Raw genomic sequence first — 22,603 nt, forward strand, 5'->3', positions numbered from 1 at the left:
TAAGCTTAGAGATAAGAGACCTGGAGAAAAATACTGGTGTGGCAATGGAACCAGCTGACACTCTGTGTCAGCTGACCTTTGCTGGTTTTCCAAAATGACAGTGCAGTCCACTTATAAACCCTTCAGGGTAAAGGCAAAACTTTAGGTGTCTGCTCCTTAGGAGACTGATAGCCTTTCTCTCTGCACCAGGGACTCAGCTATACAGCTGCAAAGAAAAAAATTTAAGTGTGTTTTAAGTGCAATAAGCAATTTGACACTAGATGGCGATGGTGAGCCTTATGGAAAATTCAATGTATTTTTTAAAATGCTTTTTTAAAAGCATTTTCAAAACGGTTTTTATATGTTTGTAGATTCCACCCAGTTAGGTAGGTTTCCTTGTCAGTAGGTTGATCTAGTTGGTGGAAGTGGATCCAAGCAATCTGTCACACCTGTGGTTTTCAACCTGGGATCGGCTTCAAAGTCTCTGTCACCAGTTCCATGCTCTGTAAAGTCCTGGGGCTTTTACACATTATCAGTTTTAGAGAATCCTTATTAGCATGCTTTTCTGCTTTTGCTGCCACCCCACCCAAGCATCTAGCACCTTTATCTGCACATGCCAACATTTTTGTTTGACTTTTAAACAATGATTGGCAGGTACCGATGGACTGCTCACCTTTGCTACAGCCACATGTCAGCCCTGCCTGAAGCTTGAAATTATATATCACTTACAGGAGAAGCTTCTGTGGGTGCATCTAGTCTCCTTCTGCCATTCAAAATATTCTACTTGAGGTGGCAGAGAAAAGGAACTGCAAAATGTCAGCTAGGACCCAACAGGTATGTCTAAAATATCCAGGATTACTGAGCACTATCACAATACAGAGTCACAAAATCAATGTGATTTTGAGCACTTGTACCGAAAGTAAAATATGTTGTTGCCATTTCCATCTCATCTGGCTTGGCTTGAACTGGAGCTTCTCTTTTTTTGTAATGTTTTTCAGCTGTAACACAAAAGCCTGGGCCTGTAGCTCTGCTCTGAGTAGACCCTTTGACATGGCCCTGAATCCGTCATGTCCATTAATTTCAGAGGGTCTATTCTGAGTATGACTATCACTGAATACAATCTCTGGCGGTTGTAATTTATTCTGTCTCTGCAATGAATCTTCAACATCAAGAGATTGACATAGTCTCAGGTTGGTGCATATGTAATAATTAGTTTCTCTTAGCAACCCTTTGTTTTGCCTTCCTGATCAACAGGAAATTAAATGGGCATTGGAGGTGTTTGTGGTATCATGCAGATCATTTTATTTCTCCCTGCAATGCTACATACTAAGGGGGAAACCTCAGCTTCATCTGACACATCCCATCATGCAACCCACAGGATTATCTGCTGCTGATCTGTGTGGACACTAAGAGGTTAACAAGTCTGGCAGCTTCCAAATGGAGAACTGCCCTTGAAAAGTTGGCAGCCACTGGTTGAACTCAAAGGACACCAAGGAAAGCTTTGCCCTCCTCTGCCACCTTATCCCTAACCCAACTTCATGCCATGCCTTCACTTCCCTAGAAAAATGGCCTCTGCATTACCACGGCCTTTCCCTGCCTTGCCCAACTCTCCCTGCCTCCTTTGCTCTTTTCTCCAAATGCATCGCGTTACTTTTTCCCATAGGGCAAGTGGCAGCCATTTACTTTCAAAGGAAAACATGAAGGAAAGTACTGGGCAACAGCAGTGGGAGAGAAGAGCTAAACCCTCTTCCGTTCTTTGGGCTCCATGCCTCAAGCCCATTGTGAGCACAGGAGCCTCCTGCATTCTGTCACCCAGTCGCCTTTCCAGTGGGATGCACTGTTGGCCAAGTAGGACAGAATGTTCAGAGCTGGCTTTTCCATTTACAGATTTTCTGCTAAGTTCTGAACCAGCTGGGGCATGTTCAAGACACTTGTTTTTATAGTGTTTGGATTGACACACACATGCTCACTGTGTTGTTCTATACAAATTATATGTATAAATTCTGTATATGTGTAATCTAAGATGACCAAACTTCTTTGGCAAGGTGTGCCACAAATCAGACCCAAAGGATGAAATGATGGTCCAACTCTGCAGCAGGGCCCCTTCCCATCTTACTCGGTTTCTTCCCTTAGTTTACTGAGTGGCAGTGATGATGGCAGCACAACGTAGCACAAGAGAAGCAGAAATGGAGGCCTGACTGTATGCCAGCCTTCTGTCACCTGGTGACCTCCAGGTAGTAGACCTCCAACTCCCATCAGCCCCTGTCAAAGAAGATGGGAGTTGGAATCCAGCAACATAGTTTGGGCGTCAATTGAGGAAGGTTTCTGTGTGTCATGGCCTAGCCCTCAGGCCTTTGTCCCACAAATCCATGCTCCATGTGCCGTTTTGTGGTACTGGCATCAGCTCATGGCTAAAAGACTTGGCAACCAATTGGGCAAGCTCTCCTGGAGAGCAGCTCCCTGCGTCAGTGTCAGCAGTGCTGGGCTAGAGGGACCAAAGGTCTTCCTCCTCCTTTCTTTTTTCCACCAGTGTTCAGGCCACACTACCACCTTTGCACAACTTTCAACAATCTCTTTCCTCCTACATAGATCATATCTGAAGCCAGGACTTTTACTTTTTATTTTATTTTCAGGAAACTGAAAATAGTTGAGGGGAGATTCACTAACTGAGCTCTACCATGCTGAAAAACAGGATATAAAATGTTTTGCTTTCAGTGGCGTAGCGTGGGTTGTTAGCACCCGGGGCAAGGCAAGTTATTTGCGCCTCCTAACCCGTGAGCCAGGTAGGGGCAGAGAGCTGCGAGTGCGAGCATGCCCCCCCCAGATGTTGCGCCCGGTGCGGCCGGCCCCCCCTGCACCCCCCACGCTATGCCACTGTTTGCTTTGAACTACTTTTTCCGTGTTGTTTAGAACTCTTGGGGCAGGAGAAATGTTCCAGCTACACAGCTGAACACTATTTATTTTTCCCTATAGCAATTCTAGGTGGGTTGGCGCTGGTGCCTTTTGATGTATGTTTCCAATGATCAAGATCAACTAACTCTAAGCTTTGAATTTAATTTTTTGTAAAATCAATTACATTACTCGGAAGCATAAATCAAGATAATTCTTAATTATTACCTCTGGCAAATGGCTGCAGAGTCAATTTATAAATCATGTTCTTTTGCCATGGAAGTCTACTTTATTATTAAACTTTGAAGTACTTTTTCATTATTTTTTTCATGGTTCTGTATACGGGAGATGCACAAAAAGGTAGGTAGCCTAAGGGGCCTGAAACAAGAGGGATGAGAGATGTAATGACTTCATGCCTTTGGAAGCCTTTTCTTAAAAAAAAAAAGGCAAACCGCAGCCTGGGAATAAATTAACTAGTGCATGGCACACATCTGCTTTTTGCTATGTGTTTTTTGAATGGCAATCAGATAAATATTACAAGTTTTCCGTCTTTCAAACTTGCTCAAGATCATTTGAGATGTATACTTGATTGGACCACTGCAGCCCCAAGTAGTCACCTGATTGTTGATTTAGTCCTTAAACCATGACTTGGTCAGTCTGTATTTCCTCAAATCCCTGGGATCCACCAATGAGTGTGAAATTTAAATTGCGTGCTCTGATTTTGGCCCTCACTGCCCTCCAGATGATGTTGGACAACAACTCCTATAATCTCTGGCCAGGGGCCATGGAAAGTGATGGAAGTTGGAATCCCATCAATATCTAGATTGATACAGATCCCCCACCCCTGACTTAACACATTTTAACAACTGATCCTGAGTATGCACTCTTACTCTTCCTAAAGAAGTGCTTTTCTGGATTTGACCAGCCCTCATGGCAAGGATTTCAGCAGCTAGCAGATTCTAGATCAGGGGTCAGCAACCTTTTTCAGCTGTGGGCCGGTCCACCATTCCTCAGACCTTGTGCAGGGGCTGGCCGATATTTTGAAAAAAAATAATGAACGATTCCTATGCCCCACAAATAACCAGGAGATGCATGTTAAATAAAAGGACACATTCTACTCATGTAAAAACACGCTGACCGTCTGCGGGCCGGACTGAGAAGGTGATTGGGCTGGATCCGGCCCCTGGGCCTTAGTTTTGCCTACCCGTGTTCTAGATGGTCCACAGTCCTCTGGGCAGGCGCAGGTCACCAAGGGGCCATGCTTCATCCCCTTTGAAAAGAGATGTGTTTCATCTGTGATTATCAAAGCCTTGTGACTGCAAAAATTAACCAAAGTATTTAAGTTACAGCCCATGAATTTATTCATGTTTCTATGTGAGTCTCCCAAAGCTTTTTAGGGAAGGCAGCCAACAGGTGATTGCTAACATGTTCTTTCTCAAAGAGGCAGTTTCAGATGCTGTCAGAGGTCTGGAGTGTTATGTAGCTGGGACACCTCTAAACCATAGTAGTGCAGAATTGCAAAAAAGCCATCAGCTCTAGAGGGTCTTCACTAGTTACCCAGGCTCCATTTAAAATTATGTCCCATTGCTCCACCCAGGCATTTATGCGCAGAGGTTTGGGAATGCTTCGAAGTTTGGAACACTTTCTACAAGGCTTAGTGATCAGCTTATTAAATGAGAGTAACTTAGCTGCATACCATTTACAAAAATGTCCATGCATAGATAGTTTAATTAGAATTAAAGATAATCATTTCTGTTCAAAGTATGCCTGTTTATCTGGACTGTTGTCATGCTTTTTCTTCCTGTAATACATTATCAGTTTGCTGGGAGATTACCTCAGGAGCTTAAAAACTATCTTAAACAAAGAACATTGTTTGGGGTCCATGTTTCAGTTTCCAGAGGTTGTCTGATATGTGGGAAGTGGGTAAGATTCACAGTAAGCTTTAAGGCCTGCTAATAAATCTCATTCAAGATTACATGGCAATAAAGCAACACATTTTAAATCATTTGTTGAGGTTACTTTCTATAGCTTTCAATGACAAGGGAGGATTTTTGATTACATATGATGGGGAACACTGAGGAGGCTACTGGTTTTCCAGTAAATGGCACCTCTGTTCTTTTTCAACTGGAAAAGCTACAGAGGATTAGCAGAGTTGTATGGATTAATTGTTCCACCTGAACTTGGCCTCCCACCCTGGAAAGAAGAGGAAGAGGAAAAAGTGTTTGAATTCAGACAGAGTGAAGATGGAGGGGTATTTGAGAGCTAAATTGTGCTATTAATGACATTCTTGAATGGAAACGGATGCAATACAAATTTACAAAATTTCAGTTATTATGAGAAAGTGGAGGTTTATCACACAACAATGTATTTAAAAATGAAAGTATTTTAAAAGTTGGATGATTTAACTGAATGACAAAAATAGGCTTTCAGAAGGTGGTAATGTTTTGTTTTTTGCCTTTTCCCAGCTCTGATTTCAATGCACCCCATACATACTATTTAAATTTAAATTAAAAATTCAGTACCCTCCATCAGATGATAAGAGTGCTGTATTCTGGAGTTTGGGTTAAGTTTGCCAAGTAATTTGAATAAGTCCAATACAAGTCCTATACAATGTACAGCAGAATGTTTTGAACAAGATCCACCCAAAATTCCTGAAGTATTAATATGTTTCACAACACATATGATGACTGTAAGAAGGGGAGAGCATTTTATTCCACACAAGCCAACTCTTTCAGACCCAAAACCAAGACATGCATCTTCTGTGTTTGCACTCCCTGGTGAGTCACGGGGCACATGACCCGCTCTCCCCCCTCCCCCCAAAGCACAAGATCATGGCCCTGAAAAGGCATTTTTTTCAGGGTGAGAGCAGTGTGAGAGTGTGAGATTGAGGCACCCAAAATGGTCACACTGATCTCGCGTGAAAAAATGGGATGTCCACTTTTTTCTGGGGCACTTGGCAGATATGTAAGGGTCAGTTCAGGATTGAATGAAAGCCAATAGCCTATAGAGTATGGGACTAAGTTGGGGGTATTCTGTAACTATAAAGTTCATGTTACAATGAAATCATGTCTCCAGTACCATTATATTTTATTTGTTCATCTTAAAACTTACTAAATCCTAATTAACGGCCTTGTCATTATAGCCCCTGATACACATAGCCTTGCCTGTTCTTTCATTTCCTCCCCAAGGTTCATTTCCACCCTTTAAATGTTTTCTTGGTTAATTCATGCCGGTGGCTAATTAGGAAGAACAATTTGTCTACGAAGGTCATATTTCCATGTGAAAAGGCATTACTATTAAAGTGTAAATGCCAAAGAAAGAACTCTCATGCTGGCTCTGAACAATTTGTGATCAAGATAACTAGAATTAGATTGACTAATTTTCACTTTGTGGAAATTGCATGGGGTGTCATCCGTCAGGTAGTTCTTTGTTCAAGCACTTCTGAAATTAATAGGAGCTGCACTAGGACACTCCTGGTCTCTTTGTTTTTAGTGGATCTTGTACAAGAGAACTTTACAGTGGGGTTGTGCCCATAAACTGATATGAACATGACAGCACAATTTGTGATTTGCTTTGCCAAACACAGCTCTCAGCAACAATGTATGGGAGTTCATTGGGAGCTTGATGAAACTAGTTTTGTTCCCTGTCTGGAAGTACCAGAATCATTAGTTTCTTAAGCATCTAGCAAGCCACAATGCCTGGCTAGGTGGTTACTTTTGACTGTCATTGTCACAAATAGTGCTTTACTTCTCTCCTTTTGTATTCCTTTATTTTTGAATGCCCAATGCTCTTTCATGCAATTTATTTCATCCACAAGATTACCTGAATCCTTTTATTATAGTTCTACAAGTCAGGGGTTGGGAACGCCCTGAGCTCCCTTCTCCTCCTGCAGGCTGCTTTGACCCTGCCGTCAGGCCATGCACCTCTCAATCACCTCACACCAGGTGATCAAACTTTTAACCCCCCCGTCCAAAACTATAGATCCCAAGGTTCCTAGGGAACAAGGAATGCCTGTTACCTCACTTTATCTGCATTTACATAGTGGGTACAAGCCCTGAGAAGGCACAGCAGAAGCTAATTTCAACACAGAATACAGGTAAAATACTCATTCTTACCTTTAAAGCACATTTGAAACACCTTTTACCCCTCAAAGAATAAGGGGCACTGTAGTTTATTAAGGGTTGCGGCGAACTGTAAGTCTGTGAGAGGTAAACTTGTTGTTTAGTCGTGTCCGACTCTTCGTGACCCCATGGACCAGAGCAGTGCCCATAATTCTTTGAGGACAGTGTTTGAAAGTTTCCTCAGGAGTGTTTGAAAGCTCCAGTGTGTTCACAGCCATCAACTAACTGGTTGACTGTGGGATGCAGCAGATGATGACACACAATATCTAAGGTAAAAAAAGAAAGAAAAAGATAATGTATCGTACACTTGTGCATAGTTTATTGAGGCTTTCACATATCAATAGGATGAGGTCAAAATCCACTTGATGGTATTCATAAGCTCAATGAATGCCACATCATAACATCTGATCCTTGTGATATTTATCACAATACCTAGGATGAGGTTCTGAAGACATCAGCACAAGTCAAGATTGGTCTATATTCTCAAGGGCCACTCTGGTCTCCAGGTTCAGCTGTGGGGCCTAGAAATGTTCTTTTGCAATGCAACCTGACTCTTTCACAGGAAGCCAGACTAGAATACATTCAGCATCATCTAGGAATTAAGGCTGTTGTGTGTTTAATGGCTAGGATATGGCACACAAATCCTAAAGAGAGATGCTAACACACACAAAACCAATTTTGTTTCTTTAACGTGCATCTGTTTCTCATTTTGGGACTTTGTGAGCGCCAGTTAGTCATCCTTTGCTGAATTTACCAGATGCCCCATTGGCACTGGATTTCACTACAATAGCAAAACATGAGGGCAAGTTGAGAAAGAGTAGTGAGAGCTGGAAAGTGCCCTAAATCACTTTTGATAATGGAGCTGATTCTCCAAATCCACAAAGTTTTGCTCAAAGTAATTAAAACCTACTGTTGCCAAACAGCTCCAGGGATACTTACATGCAGGATTATGGTTTATGTAAAAGCCTCAATGGTGTATTTGTTTGCCAAAATCATTTTTTTCCTAAAGGAAGTCCATAAGACGCACTGCTCTGCACCATTCCTGTTTGAGCCTGGCTCATTCATGCCTCATCAAATACAGCTATGCCATTATTTCTTACAGGGTTTCAAACATTCCCAGAAAACCTAATAGGGTAGGAAGAACTATGATCCCCAGATTAAAAGCTTTCCTTCTATTTCATATGCTTATTTCTAGTATTTCTGTGTATACCACAGCTGACAAGCACAATTTGTACAGGTTGTTATAATGACTGCTTTGGGAGCCTGGTTGTCCTGGAAAGGGCTGCAGAATAAGCACTGCTAGTCGTCGCTTCACTATGTCAAAGGTACGAGCTGAAAACCCAGAATACTCAGCACACTTGGAAATGGAGAAAAAATAATATTTAGAACAGAGAGGGAACTAACCATTAATTTGGTTCCAAGAGTCTCGTAGAGTGCGGAGCAACCCTTTAAAAAACCAAAACTGACAGTGGGAGTAGATATTTCCCCCCTTGCCTGTTAAAAAATATCAATGAAAAGTCAAATAAAAGCAACAACAGCCCTTTAAAATGCATATAATTATACTAAAGGTAGGACTTGATGCTCTTACATTATAGACACACACTCAAAATGTTTGGATAATTAAAAGAATTGAGTTATTATAGGTATGTTGTTCTATATAAATTAGGACTAAGGTTATGAGGCAAAATCCATAGGTTACCATCTTAGTGCTACCTTATATAGAAGAACATGTCTATTACCTATTTTTATGACCCAAACATTTTGAATGTATTTTTACATTTTATATGAAATCTCTTCTAATTGTTGAAACTGTAAGCTTGTTGGTTAGTTTATATTAATTAAGTTAACCCTAGCACAGAATCATAGCACTGTAGAGTTGGAAGGGACCCTGAGGATCATCTAGTCCAACCCCCTGCAATTCAGGAATATGCAGCTGGTCCATACAGGGATCAAACCTGCAACCTTGCCGTTATCAGCACCATGGTCTAACAAACTGAGCTACTTGCAAAACTTGTAATATATATATATAAACACACACAGAGATTCCATTTCTCTGCAGAATCCTGCCTGCCTGCCTGCCTGCTTTCTGGTTCTGCACATTTCTGTTGTCCTGAAAGATGAAAGGTAAGGAAGATACTAGACTATCTTTGGAGAACGTGCAACATTTCACCTGGAAGATAAGCTCCTTGAGGACTCCTGCCCCCTAGGAATTCCACTGCTGAATAGTCCTGCTTAAGAAAAGCATCACGGAGGAAAACGGCCCTACCTTTAGGCAGAGTGAGGCAGAGGCCTTGGGGAGAGGGTGCTGAGGGACGCAGACCTGTTGCTCTCGGGTGCAGTGGAGAATGTTGTTCCATCACTAGCGTTGAGGTAAAATTCAATTGAGTAGTGGAAGGGTGCCATCTAGTCCCTTGCCTCATACAGAAAAATATTTTGGTTTGGCCCTGGGCAAAGGGGTCTGAGGTAAAAGTGGAACTTCATGGGGTGGCTGTTGATGTCAAAAAGAACTTGCCTTTTGCCTGAAGCAGGGCGTAAGGGGAAGGATCATGCAGTGCTACCTCTCTTGTCCACACAAGCAACATGGTTCAGAAGCAGAAACACTTGCCATCATTATTATATAATATTTTATTTGATTACATTTTCATCTCACGTTTCTTCTGAAATGGAGCACAATGTGCCTTTAAAAAATCACAAAAACAATTACATACAGCAGTTATTAATCTGCTTAAAGTTATTCAGCCTAAAATCATAACAACAGCATACATGATTGAAGCTAGACTCCTTCATGGAAAAAACATCTAATAGTTCAAGTCCTTGATCTTTTCCAGTCAGGCTGGTGTTTTGTTCCGCCTCAGCACCTATGCCATTAACCTAATGATGATAAGCAGAAAGTGGGTTAATACAGAGAGTACTCATTTAAGTTCAGATGGACCTGTATCTGGAAGGGAACTGTGTTCTGTTTCACTAAAATTAACATTTCTATGGCTTTTATCTGCCCTGTGAATCCTGGGGCTCCATCATCTGTGAAGGGAAGATACAAATACTTGTATTTATTTATAAAATTGACATAGAAAACAGAATGATATGGCCTGTAATAATATTATTAATATACCCCCCTATACCCGTGTGTGTGTGTGTCAGTCTCAGGGCGGTTGGCAGAATAAAATCAAGATATAAAGCCACAATAAGGATTTCCAAAATCTTGAAAAGCCAGTTTGTATGATAATTTGGCAATGTAAGCAAAGCACAGCTGCTGAGAAGCAAGAGAAATGCATTGCTATGCTTGGGGGAACAGGTTGGCAGAAATAAATGTATTGGGGAGGGTAAACATAAAGGGGTAAACATGCACACCCACCCACACAACAAGGGCAGGAATTGAACAGTTTATTTGATTGATTGGAACACTTAACAGAAACTCCCCACGTTGCAACATTTTGTCTTGGGTCCTGTTTGTCACATGGAAACTTTTCAAGCAGCCTCCATTGCTGAATTAAAAGTTACATTTTTAAGGCTCCTGCTCCAAAAAGTGAGGCATCTATAACATGCAAATCTTGCTTATCTCCCTATCTGCTCATCAACCTTACCTAAGCCAGTTTCTAACATTCATTCAGCCAGTAATGTGATTAAGAAAGAAACTCCAGGATGGGCTGTCCAGACAGGAGAAATGGCTGGCATCCTCCGTGGCACAGGCACCTCGGTGGTGATCTCAAGCCCACCTCTTCGCTTTCTCTCATATAAATGAACAGTTGTTATTCACTCCTACAAGGACAATTCATACATTGCTATAGCGGGAGCAAGATCTGCCTTCTCTGACAGGAATTCTGCACGAAGTTGCATCTTCCTTTCTTACAACATGCAAAGCTTCCCTCCAAACTAACAAAAGGTAAAAAGAGGAGCCTTTGCTGTAGAGTTTTCCTCCCAGAGAAGCCAGCCAATTCTGGTTTTCTTCACGACAGTATGGTAGTCCTGGGAATGCTACGTTTATAAGGCTTAATTAAAAGGCCTGCTTCCCTCTTTGCTATGCAACAGCATTAATGTGCAATGTGAGACAATAACCGCATGAGCCAAGTTAATTTCAGCTGTGTTAGAAGCAGAGAAACATTAACTGTTTGGCAAGTGTAGAAGAGGGGGAAAGAGGGAGATGAAGACAAGTGTAATTTCAAATTTTGATAGCAGCATTACCAATCACACTATGACAAGCTGACTGTTCTGTTTAAACAAAGAGAGTGATTACTTCACAAGCTAGTGAACTGCTTTCATGGTGCCTCTTAAGTTCTCACCATTAATTCACACAGTGATTGTATAACTTTGGGGAAGCCCTGTCTTAATTTATTCTGATGTCAACATGGAATGGTAGCCTCCCATCCAACTGCCACTAATTCAGGTGGACTTGCAGGATCAACATGGGAGTTAGAGCTACCAGCAAAAGAGCCATGGTAGCCTAACACAAGGGCACTCATCTCCATTGTGAGTTAAAACAGGCTGAGAAGCACACCCTTCATGTCACTTCTAGGCTCCCAATTTGAGAGGCATTTAAGAGCTGCAGCAATTAATTGGAGGGTAGGGAGAAGATATTAGCAAGCTGCCTGCCTGACCAGGCAATTCATCATCATCATCATCATCATCATTATTATTAAATTTATATACTGCCCTTCATCCATAGATCTCAGAGTGGTTCACAACATAAAAATATAAAATAAAATAAAATATACAATATAAAAAACGGGAAAATATGTAATAAAAACAAGAACAAACCAAACCAAACCAAACCAAACCAAAAACCCGGCTTCCCCCACACCCTCCCATAAGCACATTGAAAAAGGTATATGATGTTAATCAAGTCATACCTTCCTCTTCCTTTTACCTCACCTAAAGATCTTGGAGCATGGACAAGAGTTTAGGCAAGTGGTGAGGCAGAGCCTGAGTTAGCAGAATACTTCAGCTCTGTTCAGGCAGACTCTTAACCATGAGAGGGCTGAAAAGGTGGATGGGGCTGGGGGGGGGGGCCAGGCAAGGCCTTCCCCCACTCTTCTCAGCTGCATGGGTTCCTCTTTAGACCTTTGAGACCCAGTTGGGAACCCTTTTAAATCACTATGAGTTTGTACTGTTTATTGTTCACAATAAAATCTTGCTGAATTTTCACGAGGACCTTTGCTTGTTTTAAATCTTCCAACTGATGTGTAAATATGTGGTGAACTGAATTTAGGAATGGAAAAATGAGAAACTGGGAAAAGCCAGAATTGACAGATTGACTCATTCCTACTTTCTACTAACCATGCTCTGGAAGTCAAGATCCACTCCCAGGGACGTAGTGTGGGGAGGGCTAGGGGGCTGGAACCCGGGGCGCATGATTTTGAAGGGGCATGAGCCAGGCGCCCCCAGGCAGGGATTTGCAGCCTTGCTTGCTGCTGGAGGTCTGTGGCCCTTGGAGCCTGGCCTAGCCTTGCCACCCCAACCCCGCCCCCTTGCTGAATGGCTGCCTGCCAGGGGAGGGAGTGGGTGAGCACCCGCCAAAGGTAGCGTGGGCCACCTGGGCTTTCCCCTGCGTGGGCAGCATGGCCCCGTGAACCCTCAGTGCCCTGTGCCTGCCCGGCAGCAGCAAGGGCTGGGCTGGCATGGCAGGTGTCGTTCACCCTCCACTCCCAGCCCTACCCCACTTGCTGCCTGCGCAAATGACCCCCTGGTGCCTGGTGCACCACCACTGTACTCCTTCCCACTCATTCTTCCCTTCTTCAAAGTGTTTGCCTCTTCTCAACTGTTCCTCATGCTAACCATGGTTTTGCATTATTTGTGCCTGACAAACACCATGATCAGTGCAAACCAGGATCTATCATAAACCAGTGACTGAAACCACAGTTTGATGTAGAGTTGTTAACCATGATTATAAAGGTTCCTAGTTTTCATTAACCATGTTCTGTGTTGGTATACATGGGAACCAGCAGAGGACCTTCTTGGTAGTGTCGCCCGCCCTGTGGAACACCCTCCCATCAGATGTCAAGGAAATAAACAATTAACTGATTAACATCTGAAGGCAGCCCTGTTTAGGGAAGTTTTTAATGTTTGATCTTTTATTGTGTTTTTAGTATTCTGTTGGGAGCCACCCAGAGTGGCTGAGGAAACCCAACCAGATGGGAGGGGTATTATTATTAATAATAATAATAATAATAATAATAATAATAATAATAATATTCTTTCCCTGTGATTTTTAATGCAGATAACTAATACATGCTATTTCCACCCAGTATAATTCTTTTTCCCCCACCCAGTATAATTCTAAATAAAATTTAGTTGTATACCAGCAGCCTGGTGCCGATGGTCATAGACAGGACATTTTTTAAAAATAACCCCTTTCCTGAGAAACTTGGTTTTGTACAACAGCTCAGCTGGATTTCCCAGTCAAAGAGGATTGAAGCACCTGTGGGTTCATACTGACTGCAATGACAGTTAGAACCCATTGTGTCACTGATCCACGGCAGGCAGGAGTGTTCCAGGCACTCAATAACTTCAAAGGGTTCTTATATTAGTAATTATTTCACATACAGGGCTGTGTTAGCACAAAATCTCTATTGGTGCAATGGCAATACTATGTCATTAATCACTAGGTGAAAATACAAAGCTGTCAGCTGACAAACACTCGAATCTGGACACTTTCCAGAGGTACTTACAACAGTCATACCAGTATTGACCAGTGGCAATTTTTTAAATGGTGGAGGTTGCAATGACAAACCCAAAACCACACCTTCAAGGATATCTCCTATTCCCCCCCCCCAAAAAAAAGCCATCTGATGACACTGGGGCACCATCTTTGTAGGAATCATGAAAATAATAAAGATATTGTGATCACCACAATTGAACTCTTCCTCCCTTTGTCATAAGCCTGGTTCCCACGCTGCCTGACAGCACTCACCCATACAGAAACGTCTCGCCATAGGCCTTAGCTTGCCAGAAACACAGATGTGTATCAGGCCATTTCTCATGCAGCTGCTATTTCTTATTTATCAGACCAGCTGCTAATGGCACCTTCGGTGTCTATTGGCCTCCTTCGAAAACAACTCAGTGAGTTTCCTGCAGACCATCTCATTCCACTGCCTTTCTGTCTGCTGGGTGTGGATTCTCATAAAAGAAGCTTATAATAATAATAATTTATTATTTGTACCCCGCCCATCTGGCTGGGTTTCCCCAGCCACTCTGGGCGGCTTCCATAGAAACAAAAAATACAGTAAAATATCACAGATTAAAAACTTCCCTGAACAGGGCTGCCTTAAGATGTCTTCTAAATGTCAGGTAGCTATTTATCACTTTGACATCTGCTGGGAGGGCGTTCCACAGGGCGGGCGCCACTACCGAGAAGGCCCTCTGCCTGGTTCCCTGTAGCTTTGCTTCTCGCAATGAGGGAACCGCCAGGAGGCCCTCGGAGCTGGACCTCAGTGTCCGGGCAGAACGATGGGGGTGGAGACGCTCCTTCAGGTATACTGGGCCGAGGCCGTTTAGGGCTTTAAAGGTCAACACCAGCACTTTGAATTGTGCTCGGAAACGTACTGGGAGCCAATGTAGGTCTTTCAAGACCGGTGTTATGTGGTCTCGGCGGCTGCTCCCAGTCACCAGTCTAGCTGCTGCGTTCTGGATTAGTTGTAGTTTCCAAGTCACCATCAAAGGTAGCCCCACGTAGAGCGCATTGCAGTAGTCCAAGCGGGAGATAACCAGAGCATGCACCACTCTGGCGAGACAGTCCGCGGGCAGGTAGGGTCTCAGCCTGCGTACCAGGTGGAGTTGGTAGACAGCTGCCCTGGATACAGAATTGACCTGTGCCTCCATGGACAGCTGTGAGTCCAAAATGACTCCCAGGCTGCGCACCTGGTCCTTCAGGGGCACAGTTACCCTATTCAGGACCAGGGAGTCCTCCACACCAGCCCGCCTCCTGTCCTCCAAAAACAGTACTTCTGTCTTGTCAGGATTCAACTTCAATCCATTAGCCGCCATCCATCCTCCAACCGCCTCCAGGCACTCACACAGGACCTTCACCGCCTTCACTGGTTCTGATTTGAAAGAGAGGTAGAGCTGGGTATCATCTGCATATTGATGGACACCCAGTCCAAACCCCCTGATGATCTCTCCCAGCGGCTTCATATAGATGTTAAAAAGCATGGGGGAGAGGACGGAACCCTGAGGCACCCCACAAGTGAGGGCCCAGGGGTCTGAACACTCATCCCCCACCACCACTTTCTGAACACGGCCCAGGAGGAAGGAGCGAAACCACTGTATAACAGTGCCCCCAGCTCCCAGCCCCTCTAGACGGTCCAGAAGGATGTTATGGTCGATTGTATCAAAGGCCGCTGAGAGATCCAGCAGAACCAGGAAACAACTCTCACCTTTGTCCCTAGCTCGCCGGAGATCATCAACCAGCGCGACCAAGGCAGTTTCAGTCCCATGGTGAGGCCTGAATCCCGATTGGAAGGGATCCAAATGGTCCGCATCCTCCAGGCGTGCCTGGAGTTGTTCAGCAACACGCGCTCAATCACCTTGCCCAAGAATGGAAGATTTGAGACTGGGCGATAGTTGGCCATACTGGCCGGGTCTAAAGATGGTTCTTTAAGAAGCGGTTTAATGACCGCCTCTTTCAGCGGATCTGGGAATGTTCCCTCACAGAGGGAAGCATTCACCACCCCGCAGAGCCCATCGCCCAGCCCTTCCCGGCTTGCTTTTATTAGCCAGGATGGGCAAGGATCAAGGAGACAGGTGGTTGGTTTCACGCGTCCAAGCAGCCTGTCCACATCCTCGGGGGTAACGGATTGAAATTGATTCCATGCAACTTGACCAGACAGAGCTCTAGCACTCTCCCTCCCCGGCCCTGCTCCCACGGTGGTGTCTAGCTCCTTCCGAATATGAGTGATTTTATCTGCAAAAAACTTTGCAAAATCGTTGCAGGAGATCTTGGGGTCTTTACAAGGCCCCGGTGGTAAAGGTGGTTCCGTTAAATTGTGAACCACCTGAAAGAGTCTCCTGCTACTATTTTCTGCAGATGCAATAGAGGCGGTGAAAAGAAAGTCTTCTTCGCCGTCGCTATCGCCACTTGGTAGGCTCGACGTTGAGCTCTAACCTGTGTCCGGTCAGATTCGGAGTGAGTTTTCTGCCACCGACGCTCTAACCGTCTCAACAATTGTTTCATCGCCCTCAGCTCCGAAGAAAACCACGGGGCTGTCCGGGCTCCATGCAATCGGAGAGGGCGCTTCGGAGCCAGACAGTCGATAGCCCTGGTAAACTCCGCATTCCAGCGGGCCACCAGGGAATCAGCTGAAAGGCCATCAACATGGGCTAAAGCATCCCCTACCACTCTCTGGAAACCATTTGGATCCATTAAGTGGCGGGGGCGGACCATCCGAATTGGTCCCACCTCCCTGCAGAGGGGAAGGGTTGCGGAGAAGTCCAGTTGCACCAGGAAGTGATCTGACCATGGCACTTCTTTTGTTTCACTTTTACTTAGTGTCAGATCACCCACGTCACTAGAGGTGAACACCAGGTCTAAGGCATGTCCATGACTATGAGTTGGGCCAAACTTATTCAGCGACAGCCCCATGGAGGCCATGCTTTCCACGAAGTCCCGAGCAGCCCCTTGTAAGGTCGTGTCGGCATGGATGTTAAAATCCCCTAGGACAACCAAACTAGGTGTCTCCAGGAGAAAATCCGCCACGACCTGAAGCAGCTCGGACAGGGAATCCTTGGTGCAGCGGGGAGGTCGGTACACCAAAAGGAATCCTGTACTGCCCCTATTGCCCAACTTCCAGAACATGCATTATTATTATTATTATAGGCTCAGCAGGCCAGTTGGATCCTTTGGAAAGGGACCGACCTCCTGCATATGCTTCTACGTGAATGTTTGAGTTATGGGTTGTGTGTGGCTGCAAAAAAATGAGCTCTGTCAAAGCAGAGGTGCAGGTTTCAGGATGGAAAACCCAGAGCTGTAAATTTCTGCTTTGAAAAACAACACTGGTCCCTTGTCATGATCAAAATATAGCAGGTCAGGGTGCGGTCTAGCATAATCTATGAATCAAGGTGGAGTCAGGCAGAAGTGAAGCCTGAGAGAATTGTGTGGGTCGTGGGCAGAGCCTAGTAGAATCTGGTAGGCCAAGAGGCTGGGATGTTTGCAGAAAGCCAAGTTGTTTTAATATAATATTTTAGTTATAATTTTGGTATGGTATTGTTTTCTTTGTTGTTTACTGTGGGTTGGTTTGTGCAAAGACATTTGAAATGACACTGAAATCTTAGGTGCATAGCTGTCAGCTTTTCCCTTTTCCTGCGAGGAATCCTATTTGGAATCAGGGAATTTCCCTTAAAAAAGGGGGAAAGTTGACAGCTATGCTTAGGCACCGTAGTGCTCCCAGAGCTCAGAAACTGCTCATGCTAATGAAACTCCCTGTTGCAAAATGCTCCTAGAACAATGGGAGTCTTGAACACTGTGCGGGTGGGCAGGCGGCTCAGCCTGGTCCCACTTTGCTCCGGTGGGGGTGGGGTCACTCTGGCAGCGGTGCTGGCGAGGGCTGGGCTGAAGGTGTCCACAAGGGTCCTGGCTCTGGCACTACAGATATGGGAGGTTCTTCTGGGAGCTCCTGTTCCTCCATAGTCTCCTGGTTTCCAGCAGCAGACTCAGAGCCCTGTGCCTGGCCTGGCTCCTTGATGCTTGCTGGGCTCTGGAGTCGTGACTACTGTTCCATTCTGCTTGCGCCACTGCCTTGCTCCCGTGACTGAGGGAGCCGGCACTGTGTGACATGCACAAATGACATCAGCACACTGCATGATGTGCTGACGACGTCAGTCTTGCATATCATGCGATGTGCTAACGTGTTGCGTGCATGCAGCACAGGCTGCATGAGTAAGGTGAGCATGTCATGCAGCTTGCATGCATGGCCGCTGCAGGGTTTTTTTTGGGGGGGGGGCGTCCTGCTGCTTGAAAATTTTGTGGGCCCTCAGCCCCCTCCCCCCTGATGGCACCTATGGCCACAGGAGAACCTTTATTAAGTGCTCAGCAGTCAAAGGCTAGGTGGTTTAAATGAAAACACAACAGTGGAGGGATTTATAATCTAGCCTGTTGAAAAGCTTCATCGGTGTTCTGGGCCAACACAGCTACTTTTATTTACAGTGTACTTTTGCGTTTAAAAAGATGCACTTTCATACTGTAGAGGGCAGTGTTACACAACAACACAAGGGGGCCAATTATCTTTTTACTATGTTAAAGGACCTCTCTGGTCTAAGAGGCAGATAAAACACCACTGCACAGCCTGCTCCCACAAAAGCTGTAGTTACTGGCACACTAGTAAGACAAACTGAAACGGAAGTTCTAGGGAGTAACTCACATCTTACAAAAAATGAATTCGGATCCTGCAGACTTCAAGCTCACATAGTACTTTTTCTTTTCTTTTTTAACATGGATGCAAACTTTAAGCTTGTTATATAGGCAGGTTCTTTGTAAGTTTTTTTTTTTTTTTTGCTGCTGCAGAATATTCCCTGTGACTCTGATCAAACTGAAGAACTATCTTCACTATTTACTCTGTTGCTAATCCAAGCTCTGTTTTGAGAGACAACTGGCTGTTTCTCCTCCTCTAACAAACATTGTTCTTTTTCCTCTTAATCCTCTTAATCCCCTTGGTTAGTTTATTGTTGCAGAGCAAGAATGGTTCTTGCTTTCTTTGCATGGTGTGCTGGCAAAAGAAGTTCACAGGGTTACATCTCAAGTGGGGCTTGTTCCTCACAGCAGCGCACGACAGGCCAAGAAATCATGCATGCCGTTCCCATGCGCCCCTCACAGACCCTCCAAGTGTCCCTATTTTCCAGGGACAGTCCCAGATTTACAGAAGCTGTCCCAGTTTCTGATTTGATCCTGGAATGTCCCACTTTTTCTTAGGACGTCCCTATTTTCACCAGAGAAATCTTGGAGCGTATGCCCTACCAGCCTCCCAAGATGATTCCACCCCTTCCACCCCCCCCCGCATGGATTTCTACCTACTTCCTTCCTTTTCCCCAGAAAACCCTTTGCCAAAACCCCAAACCTTCTTCCTGTCCCCTTGGTAACCTCTGTTTTACACAGACCTGGGGAGTTCCTCTTAAGGTGAGGGTGTCTCTTGTGTCATAATGACTTACACTGAATTAGCCCTGCCATACCAGTTTGTACTGGCTACACCCAGGAGAACAGCTGCAGCCTGTCCGTCCCCCCCTCAATATAGCAAATATTAGCTGGATTCTGACATTGATTAATTTCTTGGGTTGGGGGGGGTTCCCTCTCCCCAAACTTATAACGTACATTTATAGCCTAGCCCACTTTTGCCTCTGGCATGTGGTCCCCTGGAAGACGGCCAGGAGGGAATGTGGCCTCTGGCTGGAAGAGACCTGGCCCCCGGTGGTGGGCGTTGCGAGCTGTTCAGGGGCTTGAGCTAAACTGGGTGAAGGTGCCTTACTCACTGGGGTGGGGTGTCACCGGAAGGCGCTGCTGGCCTGCTCTCTGCTGTACTTCAGCATCACCTGTGCAGATACAGGAGGTAGGTACTGGCTCAGCAGGAGTTAGGTAACAAGGCAATGCTCTGAGGGGGACCACGCTGCAGGGGGCGCCAAAATTAGTGTCACACAGGGCACTGCTGAATGTTGAGAGCCCAAAGTCTACCACTGCTATCGTTCTGGCCTTGCTCCATAGTCTGAGTAACTTGATGCTCAGGTAAAGTCTGAATTTCTTTTGCACAGCCTAAACCCACTGGCTCCCCAGTCTGCTTACTTGCCTGCCTGCAACTCTCCATATCATTGGCCAACTGCCCTCCTCCTTCTTCCGGTACTGACTGGACCTCCTGCCTTGTCTTCGCCTGCTCCATCTCCACCCCACCAGCCCTGGTGCACCATCCAGGCAGTTCCATCTCCCACAGCATTCTATAAGAAGCAGGAAGCAAGTACAACTCAGCACAGTTGATGCAGTGGATCTAGTACACAGACTTGTTTCAGTATACCCAGAAGACCCTTAGAATGGTGCAGATTGTCTCTGGTCTTCATTCCTCACAATCCTCTCCATTCCTGTATCAATGGGCTCTAAATCACATCTGGTGATAATGGCTGAGGCCTGTGTGATTGGTTTGACCCTGGCTGCTGAAGTGACCCATTGTGACATTGTTCTAGTGAAGCAGAATTTGTGCTCAATGACAGGTTCTTATTACATACAGGGATACATCACACATTTTAAAATCTACACACAAGCCAAATGTTTGTGTTTACGCAACCTGGACCCCTCCTGATTATCTACATGTACGATGAAAACTTTTACAAGAGCAAGTATTATTACCAGCAGGCTGCTGCTCTCGCCTCAGCAGTGCCTATGCTGGCTTGGTCATGTCTGCAGAATGGAAGATGGCAGGATCCGCAAGAACATGATCTACAGAGAGCTGGCTTCAGGCACCAGGCCCATCGGCAGACCAGCTCTGCATTGCAAAGAGACCTGCAAACGTGGCATGCAGACAACCACAGTACCCGGAGACTGACAGTCAGGTTGTGCATCCATAGCAGTGACCAGAGGAGGACGACCACAGGGAGGAGCCCAAAGAGAAGAAACGCCCTGGTGCATCTGCAGCAGCACAACTGGACACCTTCACCTGCCCCGGCTGCAACAAAACAGGTCTCTCCCATATCAGTCTCTACAGCCACAGAAGGCGCTGTCACCCGACAGTTTGACTTCACCCCCAAAGGCATATTCCTCCACTGTCTCCCAAGACAGACAGAGGCCATTGCCATATACTTTAATCTGTCACAACCAGTTAAGTTCAATGGGAATGCCACACTATTCTGTGGAGAGATGTAGCTGTTACAACCACCAGCTTGACCCAATATTAGCAAAGCAGGCAGCATCCTGCATTTGGCAAGTGGGGACAAGTCTGCCTGCTGAGCTGTCTGTCATTTACAATTGTGTTATGAAGCACAAAAGGTTGTGCTGATGTAACTGACTCCTTGGTGGATAGCATGCTTTTAAAAGGATGTGTCATTCTGCCAAATTCTGCATGACATAACAGCCTTGGACATGCCACTACAAAGTCACTGGGGATGCTGGCCGATGCTGAAGGAATCATAGAATCATAGAGTTGGAAGAGACCACAAGGGCCATTGAGTCCAACCCCCTGCCAAGCAGGAAACACCATCAGAGCACTCCTGACATATGGTTGTCAAGCCTCTGCTTAAAGACCTCCAAAGAAGGAGACTCCACCACACTCCTTGGCAGCAAATTCCACTGTCGAACAGCTCTTACTGTCAGGAAGTTCTTCCTAATTAGTTTAGGTGGAATCTTCTTTCTTGTAGTTTGGAGCAACCTTATACCGAGGCAGCAAACGAAGAGAGGGGGGAACAACTCTGGTCTGGCATGCTGGATCAAAAAGTGCCCACCACTTATGGACCACTCCTTATAGACTGTCATGTACACCCACCCTAATCACCTGATGACTGCTGGAAAGCTACAGAGCTGGCATTCAAATAGTGCTGAATGCAATCCCCATCGTAAAGGAGCTAATGGGAGTGTAGTCGTAGCCTGGTGCTCCTGATTGTTCATTTTGAAGTGGTTTTGTTGAATGCAAGCTCCATAGCAAGGATTCAGACATCTTATCAAATCCAGCTTCCTGAGATTCTTCAACTGGAGATGCCAGGATTGAGTTGGGGGCCTTAAACTCAAAGGGCTTTATTTAGAAATATTTATTTCCTACTTCCCGCCCCTAAGGAGATAATAACAGTAACCCCCCCCCACAACAATATAAAACAATAGATGGCACAGCAGCCAAAATATTTCAGTCTATCTGGATTTTCATGACATGGACCCTGAGAAAGAAATGGAACATTCTTTCACAATTCTCCCCAGCCTTGATGTGGTCCGTGCAGCCTTGCTAGGCTTGGGGCTGATTCACACATGCACGTTCATCATTTGAGGACATCTTGCTCAGTGACCTAGGAGGCCCCTTTATACCTGGCCAGACTATTTCTTCCTCTAGTATTGTCTATTCTGACTGGCAGGGTCACAGTCAAGAGTTTTCAAATAATTAAACACATCCCTTTAAAAGCAGTGGTGCCACAAAATGACAGGACTTTGCTGCCAGGGCAGGGATTAGCCTTGGTGCTTTTGCCACATTTCTTTTTAAAGGACACCCATACAACTAAGGAGCACGAAGTCTCAACTGGCAAATAAATGAAAACAAAAGAGCAAAACAGGCAATTGCTTGTTGCAGGATACTTGCTCATGGTCTCTGCATTGCCACGGGCATCGTGGGCCCTCGCGCGCCCGGCGGCGGGGACTCTGCCTCGCGCCCAGCCGAAGCAGCATTCTGGAGCTTCACAACAGAACTGCTGCAAGGAGGAAAGATGGTTGGATCCTCTGCAACAAAGTAGTAGGTTCTGCACAAATGAGGAAGCCCTCCCCAAAATGACATGGGAAGGGGAAGCCCGCGCCTTTCGCCGCCGAGGCTCCATCGGACGGATCTCACTGCCCCGCGGAGGGGAAGGGGCGGCCAGGCTCCCGCCCTCGGCTCCCTCCGGCGGGGGCGCCCCGTCGCGCCTCTGCAAAAAGGCCCCGGGACCACAGCCCCCCCCCGCCCCCTTAGATGGGCTTAATT

Source organism: Podarcis tiliguerta (genome assembly GCF_965153285.1).
Source record: "Podarcis tiliguerta genome assembly, chromosome: 10".
Taxonomy (NCBI): Eukaryota; Metazoa; Chordata; class Lepidosauria; order Squamata; family Lacertidae; genus Podarcis; species Podarcis tiliguerta.